Genomic DNA, 13120 nt, shown 5'->3' on the forward strand with positions numbered 1-13120 from the left:
GCTTCTCACGCCTAGCTCCTTGTCTTGCAAATTAGCTTAAATATTTGTAAGGTCACCTACTACATGAAAATTCTAATTACACCATGAAAGGGGGTAACACCTTGCATTCTAATTAGACCACAACAACTTCTGGAATCATGTTATGGCACCAAATGAACCTTTTGTTTAGGAGTCACGTATTGTCTGAGCAGAGTTTCAGCAGACAGATCTGTTCTATGTATGTATAGGAATGTCTCAATAATTCCTTGCTAAACTATAACATATATATATATATTTAACTGTAGACTTTCAGATTTAATTTGAGGGTAATTACATCCAAATCAGGTGAACGGTGAAGGAATTACAACGGTTTCTATATTTTCCTTCCACTTTTTAAAGGGCCAAATATATATACCATATATACCATAAAAGTTTTTTTTTTATTAGGTTCTACACTATAAGAGGGCTCACAGTGAGCATTTCTTTCATCCTCCTGACGAAGTCCAACCCAGTGAGCTGGATCTCAGTGATGAAACGCATTGAGGTGCTGTGCGGTTATCCCATGCCTAGTGTCTCTCTAGAGACCCACCTACTTTTAATGTAAGAACTCTATTTGTCTTTCTGTTTGTATATTTTGTTGCAATAAAATCTCAAAAAATATGGCATTTTGAGAGCGCAATTCCTTCTATCTACCTGCATGTTCCACCATTGGATGTACAGGGAGGAGCGGAACCAAAGTGATTGTTCAGAATTCCATTCATACAGACTGTATACATATATAAAATATATATATATAGCAGAAGGCTTTTTGTTATAGTCTGTTATAGTATATATATATATATATATATATATATATATACAGCAGAATACTTTCTGTTGTAGTTTAGCTGTGAATCATTGTGAATATCATGCTGATATGTAGAACAGGTCTGAAACTCTGACAATGGGCAATTTATAATCAAAAGGTTCCTTTGGTCACATAAGAGAATGCCAGAGGTTGTTATTTTCCATATAGAATGCAAGGTGTGTCCATGCTAAGAAGTAATTAACATTCCTATTGTAGTAGGTTACTTTGGAATATTTACACTTCATTTACAAGACAAGGAGCTATTCACGGAAAGCTGCTTTGCTAAATGAAAATGTACTAATGTTATGAGACACTAATTTGCATGTCACCTCTCAGTTTAAGAATTCCTTCTGGTCATCCTGGGAACTACTGGCGAGAAATGGTGGAGGAATGACTATAAATTGGCTGTATCAGGCTACTAAGAGCAGCAGGAAGAATTGCTGGACAAGTTGCTGGTTGGAGAGCAGGACAGATGGAAAAGTTAGAAATAGACAGATGGAAGAATTTCTACAGTGAGGTAGTTATATTATACATATTGTACATAAGAATATATATATATATATATATATATATATATATGTATAAGCCATGCAGTTGCAGAACTCCGGGCATATATCATAAAAAATCACAAAAACAGAAGTACTTTCTCAATGTTTTAATATATTAATCATATTGTCATCAGTATAAATTAGCAATATAACAACATACCTTATATACCACAACCACCATGTGTGTAATGCCAGGTTCTGGGCTTGGATCACTTTCCCGCCCAACCAGCACACTCCAAAATGATTAAGAGTCCATAAATGACTCTTTACTTCAACCATTAATCAAAAACCAACCTACATTTCTCCTGGATAAGACTAGTGTGTTGGATAAACTGGGTACACTACCAGAACTTCCTGATTATTGCTGGCTGTTTGCTGTCGATGTTATTTATCTATAAACTATAATACTGCATTCTATGAGCCTTATATCTATAAAGTTTTTTTTGCATCAAGAGAGCAACTATGTTAGGACACAAACTGAGATTATACTTTATTTATTTGACTTGCTTTTGAATAACAATAATTTTGTCTATGATAACCAATTTTTCCTCCAAACTTGATTCAAGGCTGTGCCATGGGTTCTGCTGTGCACCGTAAGACATGAATAATAAAAATTGTCTGTTAATAAATGTTTGATTTAGAGCCAGAAACATAATATTGATGTTAATTGATTTAGATTGATTTTAAATTGATTAAAATCCTTTAGTCAATATATACCCCTATGTCTGTCCATTTATCAATATTTTCGAATCTTGTCTTATGTGATTATAATTGATTAATATTGTAGATATTCTATTTGAGCATGATGATTTTGTCTGACAATTGCATAAATTTTAGAATTGTTTCATTGTTGTTTTAGATAAATACAGTATTTACAAAGTTATATACATTGTTTCCTCTTCAAATAATACTTCCACATATTTCCCTCTATTTCCATACTTAGTAGGCTTAAAAACCTGTTATGTGAGTTGCTAAATTGAATCATCTGTTATATATTTTTTGGCTGATAAGAGAACCCACTAATGTTTCTATTAGTATTACAATATAAATACATTTAAAAAGATACACTGCTATAAACTTTATATTCACTAATTTGCATTATCTATTAATAAATATTGTATTGTCAAAACAAAAAACCTCAAAAAATATATTCAAAAAATATAAAAAGAGATGAACCACAATGGCGGGTTCCACTTTAAATGTCCATAAGTCATAAAAAGTTCTTACTTTTTAATAAGTTAATGGGATGTTTATATATATACATATATATATATATATATATATATATATATATATTCTAGTTTCAATTCCATACTTCCTGCTGTACACTTTTGAGGGACTTTGTATTTTCTTCCTCAAACAAAAAAATAACAACACGTGGTGCAATATTGTCACATCAGTAAATATACAGTGAACCAATATATCCAACTCACATGTGAATGACAAAATTCAAGCAGATCTCAACCAAGGGATATTATTGTATTATCACTTCCCAGGATTATTTATTTTCATGGTAATGAAAATCCTATTTTGTTTCTTATTTTCTTATCCGGTAATGTATAATCTGCACATTCTGAGGACAAATTGTGAGTAGTTTTCAATATTTAAGTTAACCATTGAAAGACTCTGAGTTCTATATAAGTAATGGTATCTGCTGCAGGAGAGAAGAGGTATCTGTGCTGCACATCTAACTGGAAATGGAGAAATAACGATTTGATAACATACTATACACAAACATAAAAACAATGGTAAATTAATCGGTCATTTTTGTTAATTTGTTTAAATTTACATGTTTTTTATACAGAATAATGATATTACTATAAAAGTTAATTTACCCTATAACATTCATGCTATTAAAAATTATTTTTTATAGGACAAATAAGAAGAATAATTTCCACTAAGAATATAAGAAGATTTTGTAAAAAGTTAAATTTTTCTCTGATCAAGCAAAATAATGACGTATATTCTTTACGATTCATAAAAGCTTTTTAATTTTCTGGATTGAATAAACCTTCTACAGCTAATTTGTTTCTCATCTAATACATGATGAGTCTCATAAGAGAGAAACCCCATATGTGCTCTGAGTGTGACAAATGCTTTACATTTAAATCACTGCTACTCAGACATCAGAAGAGTCACACAGGAGAGAAACCATTTATATGTTCTGAATGCAGCAAATGTTTTACTCAGGAACAACAACTTGTTATGCATCAGAGGATTCATACTGGAGAAAAACCATTTAAATGCTCTGAATGTAGCAAGTGTTTTATTCAGAAACAACAACTTGTTAAACATTGGAGGATTCATACAGGAGAGAAGCCATTTACATGCTCTGAATGTAGCAAGTGTTTTACTGAAATGTCAAAATTGTTTATACATAAGATGATTCATACTGTAGAAAAACCTTGTTAAATGCTCTGAATGCAGCAGGTGTTTTTCAACAAAGGATTCACACAGAACAGAAGCCATTTACATGCTCTGAATGCAGCAAGTGTTTCATCCATAAGTCAAATCTTGTTAGATATCAGAGGATTCATACAGGAGAAAAACCATTTAATTGCTCTGAATGTAGCAAGTGTTTTACTCAGAAACAACAACTTGTTATACATTGGAGGATTCATACAGGAGAGAAGCCATTTACATGCTCTGGATGTAGCAAGTGTTTTACTGAAAAGTCAAAATTGTTTATACATCAGATGATTCATACTGTAGAAAAACCTTTTTCAATGCTCTGAATGCAACAAGTGTTTTTCATCAGAGGAGTCACACAGGAGAGAAGCCATTTACGTGCTCTGAATGCAGCAAGTGTTTCATCCATAGGTCAAATCTTGTTACACATCAGAGGAGTCACACAGGAGAAAAAACATTTAAATGCTCTGAATGTAGCAAGTGTTTTATTGAAAAGTCACATCCTGTTATACATTGGAGGATTCATACAGGAGAGATAAGTCACACAGTGAAACTATGATTGTATCAAGTTTTATACTAGAAATATGTTTTTTTTAATTAGACAAGTATTCAATCTGAAGGTCTTAATGTATCATGTGATCTTTGAGTTAGTTACCGTGTATTACTTAAATATTTTTACAAGTGAGGAGATTTTATTTTCTAAATGTGAGAAGTGTTTTATATCAATAAATAGTTTTAAAGACTGGAGAGGAGAAACATCTGTAATTTTTCCTATGCATCAATGTAGTGTAATAAACAATATGAATGGTGAAACCCCTCAAAATTGCCTGAAATTATTATTTATGTATTTGTAAATATAATTGTTCACTATCATAGTATAAGGAAAGGAAAATTTTATTAAAATAAATTATTAGAGAAATATTAGAACAGAAAATATAATGAGGAAATTGATGAAAAAGTATGAAAAAGTGATAAAAAAGGTCTGTGCAGGTGATGATGCATCTGATGGAGTAACTGAGCTCTGTGTTATACAGCTGTTCTGCTCATGCAGGTGCTGGGAATACTAGCCTTATATCCAGTAAAGATATCCAGCTGCTTCTCTTAGTACTGGGATTCTATTTATAGGGTCGATTTAATTACATGAAACTTTTTTGCAACCGCTGGTAAATGAAGCTGTATGTCACATCTACAGTGGATTTTTGTCTGCAGTCCCAAAGGGTTACATACATGTTTATAGTAAGTGTACTTTCTATACAATTATGGGAAAACTACAATGTTACTATTAACACTTAATATATATATATATATATATATATATATATATATATATATATATATATATATATGGTTGGTATTTGCATTTTGAGGTTTAGCAGTCAACTGGTAATAATTAGAATTGCTACATATTGAGAGCTACAGCAGCCAATATCTTTATCATTGAGAAAAAAAACAGCACTGCAGAGGCATTTAATTAAATCCTCTAATATGCAGGTTGAGTCTCCCATATCCAAATATTCCAAAATAAGGAATATTCTGAAATACAGAATTTTTTTGGCATGACTGAGAAAATGAAACCTTTGATTTTTGATGGTTCAATGTGCACAAACTTTGTCTAAGGCACAAATAATTACAAATATTGTATAAAATTACCTTCAGGCTGTGTGTATTAGGTGTATGTAACACATACATGCATTATGTGTGTATATTTGGGTCCCATTCCCAATAAATTTCATTATGATATGCAAATACTCCAAAATACAGAATATTCCAATATCTAAAATACCCTTGGCCCAAGCATTTTGGATATTGGAGACTCAACCTGTATAGTGCTGCAATAATAAATCCACAAGGATCATAGGGCATATATGAGAAATATATATTAACAGCGGGATATAAACTGCTGTATTAAGGATAAAAATAAACACTGTGGAGGTAATACATTGTCAGCCGCAGATATAAAGTGCTACAATAATAAATGCATGAGGACTATAGCACATACATAAGGGAACAAATTATATGTTATTACAAGCGAATTACATAATGGTTGTCTAATTTAGACAAATGTGCATAACTATTTGTTAAGGGTAACAGCCTGATAATTTTTTACTGTAATAATCTTCTTATACATTTTAACATGCCAGACAGAGTAATTTTGACTCTGCACAAAACTTTTTTTGTTATTGAATTATTTTTTTAATTCATTTTGCGGAGTAACCTCTGGTAAATTTTATTTTCTTATGACTTAACAGAAAGAAAGCACTGACTTATATGAAATGTACCAAATTAAATAAATGTAGTAAATCCCCAGAAAACTTTTTGGTTTTCAGAGGTTTAGCACAGTACATAAACATCTCCATGTGTATTAAAAATTCCCACAGCATAACAGTCCCCAAATGGTTCTACAAAACTGTAATTTGACTGCATACATCAGCTTAGAAAAACATATATTTCCGGAAAAGGCATTGCCTATAGTAGATTTTCTGTATCTGTACAAACTTCTCTAGTCCTTTGTTGATTCTTGGCCAAGGATTTAAACCCCCATGCCACAAATAGGGAAGTCTCTAAATTATCAGCACAACTCTATATTTTAAAAGCTGCCATAGTAATATAAAATGCTGTTACATATACAAATATAAGGAATATGCAGCTTAATTATTTGTGAGATAATTCCATAGTTTATGCAGAAAATTATTTATACTTTTCTCAGTACCCAGCCTGTCACTACTTTTATCCCAAATTACCTCAGTTCTGCTCTACTGTCTGTATTATCTCAGTACCCAGCCTCCACTACTACTTTCACGAATCACCTCTGTACTGCTCTACTATCTCGTATCTTAGTACCAAGCCTGTCAATACTCCTTTAACTAATCATGTTTCTACTACGCTGCTGTCTCTATTACCTCAGTATCCAACCTATTAATATTTCTATCACTAATCACCTTTGTACTGCTCTGCTGTCTCTATTATTTCAGTACCCAGCCTGTCACTATTCCTATCAGCAATCACCTCTGTACTACCCTGCTGTCTCTATTATCTCAGTATCCAGCCTGCCACTACTCCTATCACCAATCACCTCTGTACTGCTCTGCTGTCTCTATTATTTCAGTATCCAGCCTGTCACTACTCCTATCAGCAATCACCTCTGTACTACCCTGCTGTCTCTATTATCTCAGTATCTAGCCTGTCACTACTCCTATCACCAATCACCTCTGTAATGCTCTGCTGTCTCTATTATCTCAGTATCAAGCCTGTCACTACTCCTTTGACCAATCACCTCTGTAATGCTCTGCTGTCTCTATTATCTCAGTATCAAGCCTGTCACTACTCCTTTCACCAATCACCTCTGTACTGCTCTGCTGTCTCTATTATCTCAGTATCAAGCCCACCCCTACTGATATCACCTAAGACCTCCTCTTTACTGTTTTGATGTCTGAGGTGTCTCAATTTATATATTTCCCCACTGCACTCTTTTCTCCTACTTTTCTACTCTGCTGTCTTTAATATCTCAATACACGGCATGTCAATACTCCTACTAACAATCACCTCTGTACTGCTCTGCTGTTTTTTTAGTATCCAGCCTGTCACTATTCCTATCACCAATTACCTCTGTACTGATTAGCTGTTTATTATATGACAGTACCCAGCCTGCCAATATTTATATCACCAATTATCTTAGTACTTCTCTGCTGTCTTTATTGTCTCAGTAGTTAGGCTGCCTCTATTCATATCACTAATCACTTCTGTACTGTTTTGCTACCTCTATTACTTTAGTTTCCTAAAATTTAGTTTTAGTTTCCTAAAGGATATACAAATGTATTTTTCATTTAATTGAGTTACAGCTCATTTACACAAATTATCATTAATAGGATTATCAAAGTATTATATAAAAAGGTTTTTGTTTAAGCTGGTGGTAATAAAGAGGCATCGTGGTGACTTTTGCTTCATAGAATATTACATATTACTATGTGCATCAGGTTAGGTTATATAAAGAGGTATCTAGGTGGCAGCTCCATCATTGTATCTTACATATTACTATGTGCATTAGGTTAGTTTTTATAAAGAGGTATCTAGGTGACAGCTCCATCATCGTATCTTACATATTACTATGTGCATTTGGTTAGTTTGTATAAAGAGGTATCTAGGTGACAGCTCCATCTTAGTAACTTACATATAACCAGGGTCGTAGCTAGGGTAGTGCGGCTGGTGCCATCGCACAGGGCACCACAGGTCAGGGGGCACTGTTTGGGCCTGTAAAATGTATGTTTATTGTCATTCTCACTTGTAGCTTCCTCTGATTTCATCCCCAGCATCTCCTGGCCTCCCCTATCTCTTCCCTGGTCCTTTCCCATGAGGCCATTCCCCTTTTTTTGGGTGCATTATGTCCATTTGAAAAATGAGGGGGGCACCAATGATCTTTCTGGCACGGGGCACCAAAAAGTCTAGTTACAGCTCTGCATATTACTGTGTGCATCAGGTCAGTATATATAAAGGGGTATCTAGGTGACAGCTCCATCATAGTATCTTACATATTACTATGTGCATCAGGTTAGTATATATAAAGGGGTATCTAGGTGGCAGCTCCATCACAGTATCTTACATATTACTCTGTGCATCAGGTTAGTTTATATAAAGAGGTATCTTGGTGGCAGCTCCATCATGGTATTTATAAAGTGGTATCTATGTGACATCTTCATGATAGAATATTACATATTTCTCTGCACATCAGGTTTGTATGTATATAGGGATATCTAGATGCCAGCTTCTTCAAAGTATCTTACATATAACTATGTGCTATGGTTAGTATATATAAAGGGGTTTCTAGGTGACAGCTTCATCATAGCATCTGACATATTATTCTGTTCATCTGGTTATATAAATAATAGGGTATCTATTTGGCAGCTCCATCATAGAAACGTATATATTATTATTATTATTATTATTATTATTATTATTATTATTATTAGAGATGTGTTTTGGTTTTGGTTTTGGATCTGGATCTACCCTGGTTTTGGATCTGGATTGGTTTTGCCAAAACCTCACCTCCATGTTTTGTTTTCGTGTTTTGGTATTGGATCTGGATTTTTTCTTAAAAAATCATAAAAACAGCTAAAATCACAAAAAAATGGCCTGTGTTTGTTCCTACATTATAATTAACCTCAATAACATTTATTTCTAGTAATTTCCAATCAATTTTGACCACCTCACAATATTATTTGCTTCATCTAGTTAAGGCCAAAAGGTTGCATCCAGCTAGCTGGCTGACTAAGCTAAGTGACACAGTGGGTGGCACTAACATGTGGCAGTTCAGTTTCTAATTTCCAACACGGATACAGTGTGTTATACAGTGTGGGTTTCATTCACCAATAGTGCACTTACTGTGACAGCAGTTTTGGCAGAGTGGGATTGCTGATGGTGTCCTCAGTACGTGGAATGGCGGTGCTGGCAGTGTCCTTAGTGAAGGGTACCATGATGTCAGCAGTGTGGGGTTGCCAGCGGTGTCTTTATTGCAGGTTTTCTGGATGTGTCAGCAGTGTGGGGGGGGCCAGCGGTGTCTTTAGTGCAGGTTGCCGGCTGTGTCGGCAGAGTGAGGGTGCCAGCGGTGTCTTTAGTGCAGGTTTGCTGGCTGTGTCGGCAGTGCGAGGGTGCCAGCGGTGAATTTAGTGCAGGTTTGCTGACTGTGTTGGCAGTGTGGGGGTGCCAGCATTGTCTTTAGTGCAGTGTCGGCAGAGTGGAATTGCCAGCGATGTTCTCAGTGCAGGATTGCTGACTGTGTCGGCAGTGCAGGGGTGATGGTGGTGTCCTCACTGTGGGAGTGTTGGCAATTTCAGCAGTGTGGGGGTCACTGCAGGTGTCCTCAATACGTTGGGCAGCAGTGCAGGAGTGTCGGCAGTTGTGGTGTCAGCAGTGGGGGATGCTGCCAGTAAGGGTTCTGGCAGTGTCAGCAGTGGGGGGTGCAGGCATTGTCAGGCATTGGGGGATGGCGAGTGCCATCTTTTTTCATTCCCTTGTAGTGTTTTCAATGGGCTCTAACACTGATTGGTTGAGAGCCATGACATCAGCCAATTATCATTAAGCCAGCTGAAAACAAAACCTTGTGATTCGACAGATGGGTCATGAGGTTTTGCCTCAGGTCAGGGATCCGGGGCAGGCAGGGAGATCCGAGCTGCGCTCTAATCGCCCTGGATTCCCCAAATTAGGGTGGGTCCAGTTCTCAGGGAACCAGACCCGCTCATCTCTAATTATTATTATCATCATTATCCCTTATTTTTATAGTGCCACAAGTGTTCTGCAGCACCTTACAGAGTACATAAACTAATAATTGAACAGGAAACAAGTATTTATAACTTTGCTGCAATAGTGATTAAAACACTTATAATATGCAGCAGGAAGTCAGCAGTCAAGTGATAGGTACCCTTGTGTGGAGTAAGGAGAAGAAGAAAGTGTAAGGAGAAGCACATGAGGGTAGAGGTCCCTGCTCATGATAGCTTACATTCTAAAGGGGAGGGGCAGACAGACAGGCATGACACATAAAGGGTAGATAGGGAGGAAAGAGAATGAAGTGGGTTAGTTGTGCCTCAGGTTAGTATACATAAAAGGGTAAATTGTTGAGAACTCCTTCACAGTATTTTATATATTTCTCTGTTCAAATGGTTAGTATATATAAATGGGTATCTAGGTGTCAGCTTCTTCATAGTATATTTTATATTACTCTGTACATTAGTTTAGTATATATAAAGATGTATTTAGGTGAAAGCTTCTTCATAGTTGGCTAAATGTAATAAGATGGGAGTTGTTTTGCAAAATCAAACTTGTACCTACTAACAATTTGTAACTCGTAAAAATGTAATAGGGTGTGAGTTTGCAGGTTAGAATTTGACTGGTATGAGAGTTCATGCAAGTTAAACTGCTTGTAATAATGCACCATGTATTGCAGGTTTAATTACAAGGTGTGAGTTTGATAGATGCATGAAAAAATAATTCTTGTCCCCTGCCCCTTGTTCAAAAAATATAGTGGAAGTAATATGTGAGGTTCTACTGTACTTAATGAACAGGCACCAGGCTCTTGAATTTGTGCTGGTTCTAAAACTACAGGGAACAAAATAAGTAGGGGTCCCCCATAGTTTTAGAACCAGCACTGGGCTCCATTAGCAGGGGATATTGCTACAGCCAGGGGACACTTTCAAATGGGCTCCCCTGAATGTAATGGGAATTCCTGGGGAAGTGGAGATTTCCCCAATAACGGACCCTCTCCATGGCAGCCAAGGCCTGGGATAAAGCTTTGTCCTATATTTGGCAGCCCTGGGCAGTGGGTACCAAGTTTATAGCAATAAGTGTAAAACTTAGAATAATATTTACTTTTATATGCAGAATACAGATCCCTGCATGCCTCCCCCACATGCTGGTACTTAGAGAACCACAAGTACCAGCATATGCTGCATTAAAGACCTGCTGGTACCTTTCATTCCCCAGTGAAAGAAACATTGATATCAGAGATGGCCTAGACATAGACAAACTTAGCAAATGCCTAGGGGCACCAAAGCCCGCTTAGGGCTGGCAGAGGTTTGAGGCAGGCAGAGCTGGGGCACCTGCTGCTGGCTGGGCAGAGACTATGAAAGCTGCTACTGTCACTGTGCCGCATTCATGATCAGAGCTCAGCTGACATCTCCGATCGGGCCTGGTGGCAGCAAACAGTAAGCAGGCAATGGCATTTTGCAGGGACATGGCACCTGGACGATGACTAGTGGTTAATGTGGGTGCTGTGCTGGGAAAGGGGTGATGAGTGCTGTGCTGGGAGAGTGGTGCTGTGCTTGGTGAGGGGTGCTGTGCTGTGTTCTGTGCTGGGTAAGGGGAGCTGGGAGTGCAGCACAATGTGGAAGGGGCCAGAGCACAGTGAGGCCAGGGCCCACCTGTGAGGCCACATGTTTTTTTTCACGATCCTATGGTGGGGGGCACCACCCAAAATCTTGCCCAGGGCACTAATTTGGCTAGAGCTAGCTCTGATTAAAATAAACACAGGACACCATGACATTAAAACCTTAATACTCACACTTACACTAACACATACTCACACTTACACTTACACTCATACATACACACCTTGTCCCTGGTGTAGATTGTGTCATATTGTTCTAAAGGAATCCAAGGGGTTACAAAATAAATAACAACTTGTTCCAGGCCAGATCTGTGTAGTTATATGTGTATAGTTTATTATATATACAGTGTTATAAGTATAATATTTATAAAGGGGTGTTAAGGTGGTAGCTTCATCAAAGAATCTTACCTATTACTATATCCATCAGGTTAGTATATATAAAGGGGTATCTAGGTGACAGCACCATCATAGTATGTTACATATTACTCTATGCATCAGGATAGTATATATAAAGGGATATCTAGGTGGCAGCTCCAACATATTATCTTACATATTTCTCTGTGCATCAGGTTAGTATATTTAAAGGGGTATCTAGGTGACAGCTCCATCATAGTACAGGTTGAGTCTCCCATATCCAAATATTCCGAAATACGGAATATTCCGAAATACGGAATAATTTTGGCATAACTGAGATAATGAAACCTTTGATTTTTGATGGTTCAATGTACACAAACTTTGTCTATGGCACAAATTATTAAAAATATTGTATAAAATTACCTTCAGGCTGTGTGTATAGGGTGTATATGAAACAAAAATAAATTTCATTTCTGTACACAAACTTTGCTTGAGCCACAAATTTATTGAAAATATTGTATAAAATGACATGCAGGCTGTGTGTAGAAGGTGTATATAACACATAAATGCATTCTGTGTGTATATTGGGGTCCCATTCTCAAGATATTTCATTATGATATGCAATTATTCCAAAATACGGAATATTCCGTTATCCAAAGTGCCTCTGGTCCCAAGCATTTGGATATGGGAGACTCAACCTGTATTTTACATAAAGTCTGTGCATCAGGTTAGTATATATAAAGGGGTATTTAGATGGCAGCTGTATCATAGTATCTTACATATTACTATGTGCATCAGGTTAGTGTATATAAAGGGGTATCTAGGTGGTAGCTCCATCATAGTATCTTACATATTACTCTGTGCAAGAAATGGGAGTGACTCCACACAGAAAGCATGTGTATTATGCCATATATATTATACCAACAATTAAATATGTCTTTCAAAAAACAATGACAGATTTCTCAGTTGGTGGTGCTCCCTAGAGCCAAAGTATGAGTATGAACAAGCAAAGGAGAAGAAGACGCTCTTTTTTCTGGGGCACTCTTGTATAGGTTGTTTGTATTAAAATATAACTTTTAGTAATGTTATTTAAAATAGTGCATCTCAAAT

At 36.3% G+C, this 13120-nt stretch overlaps 1 pseudogene; it reads left to right on the forward strand.

Moving 5' to 3' along the window:
* Window positions 1–1948: 1948 nt before the first annotated feature.
* LOC148522667 (uncharacterized) overlaps window positions 1949–13120 on the forward strand; it is a 360297-nt pseudogene continuing 349125 nt past the window's right edge.

The sequence above is a fragment of the Taudactylus pleione genome, unplaced genomic scaffold, assembly GCF_031769625.1.
Source record: "Taudactylus pleione unplaced genomic scaffold, aTauple2 ptg000145l, whole genome shotgun sequence".
Classification (NCBI taxonomy): Eukaryota; Metazoa; Chordata; class Amphibia; order Anura; family Myobatrachidae; genus Taudactylus; species Taudactylus pleione.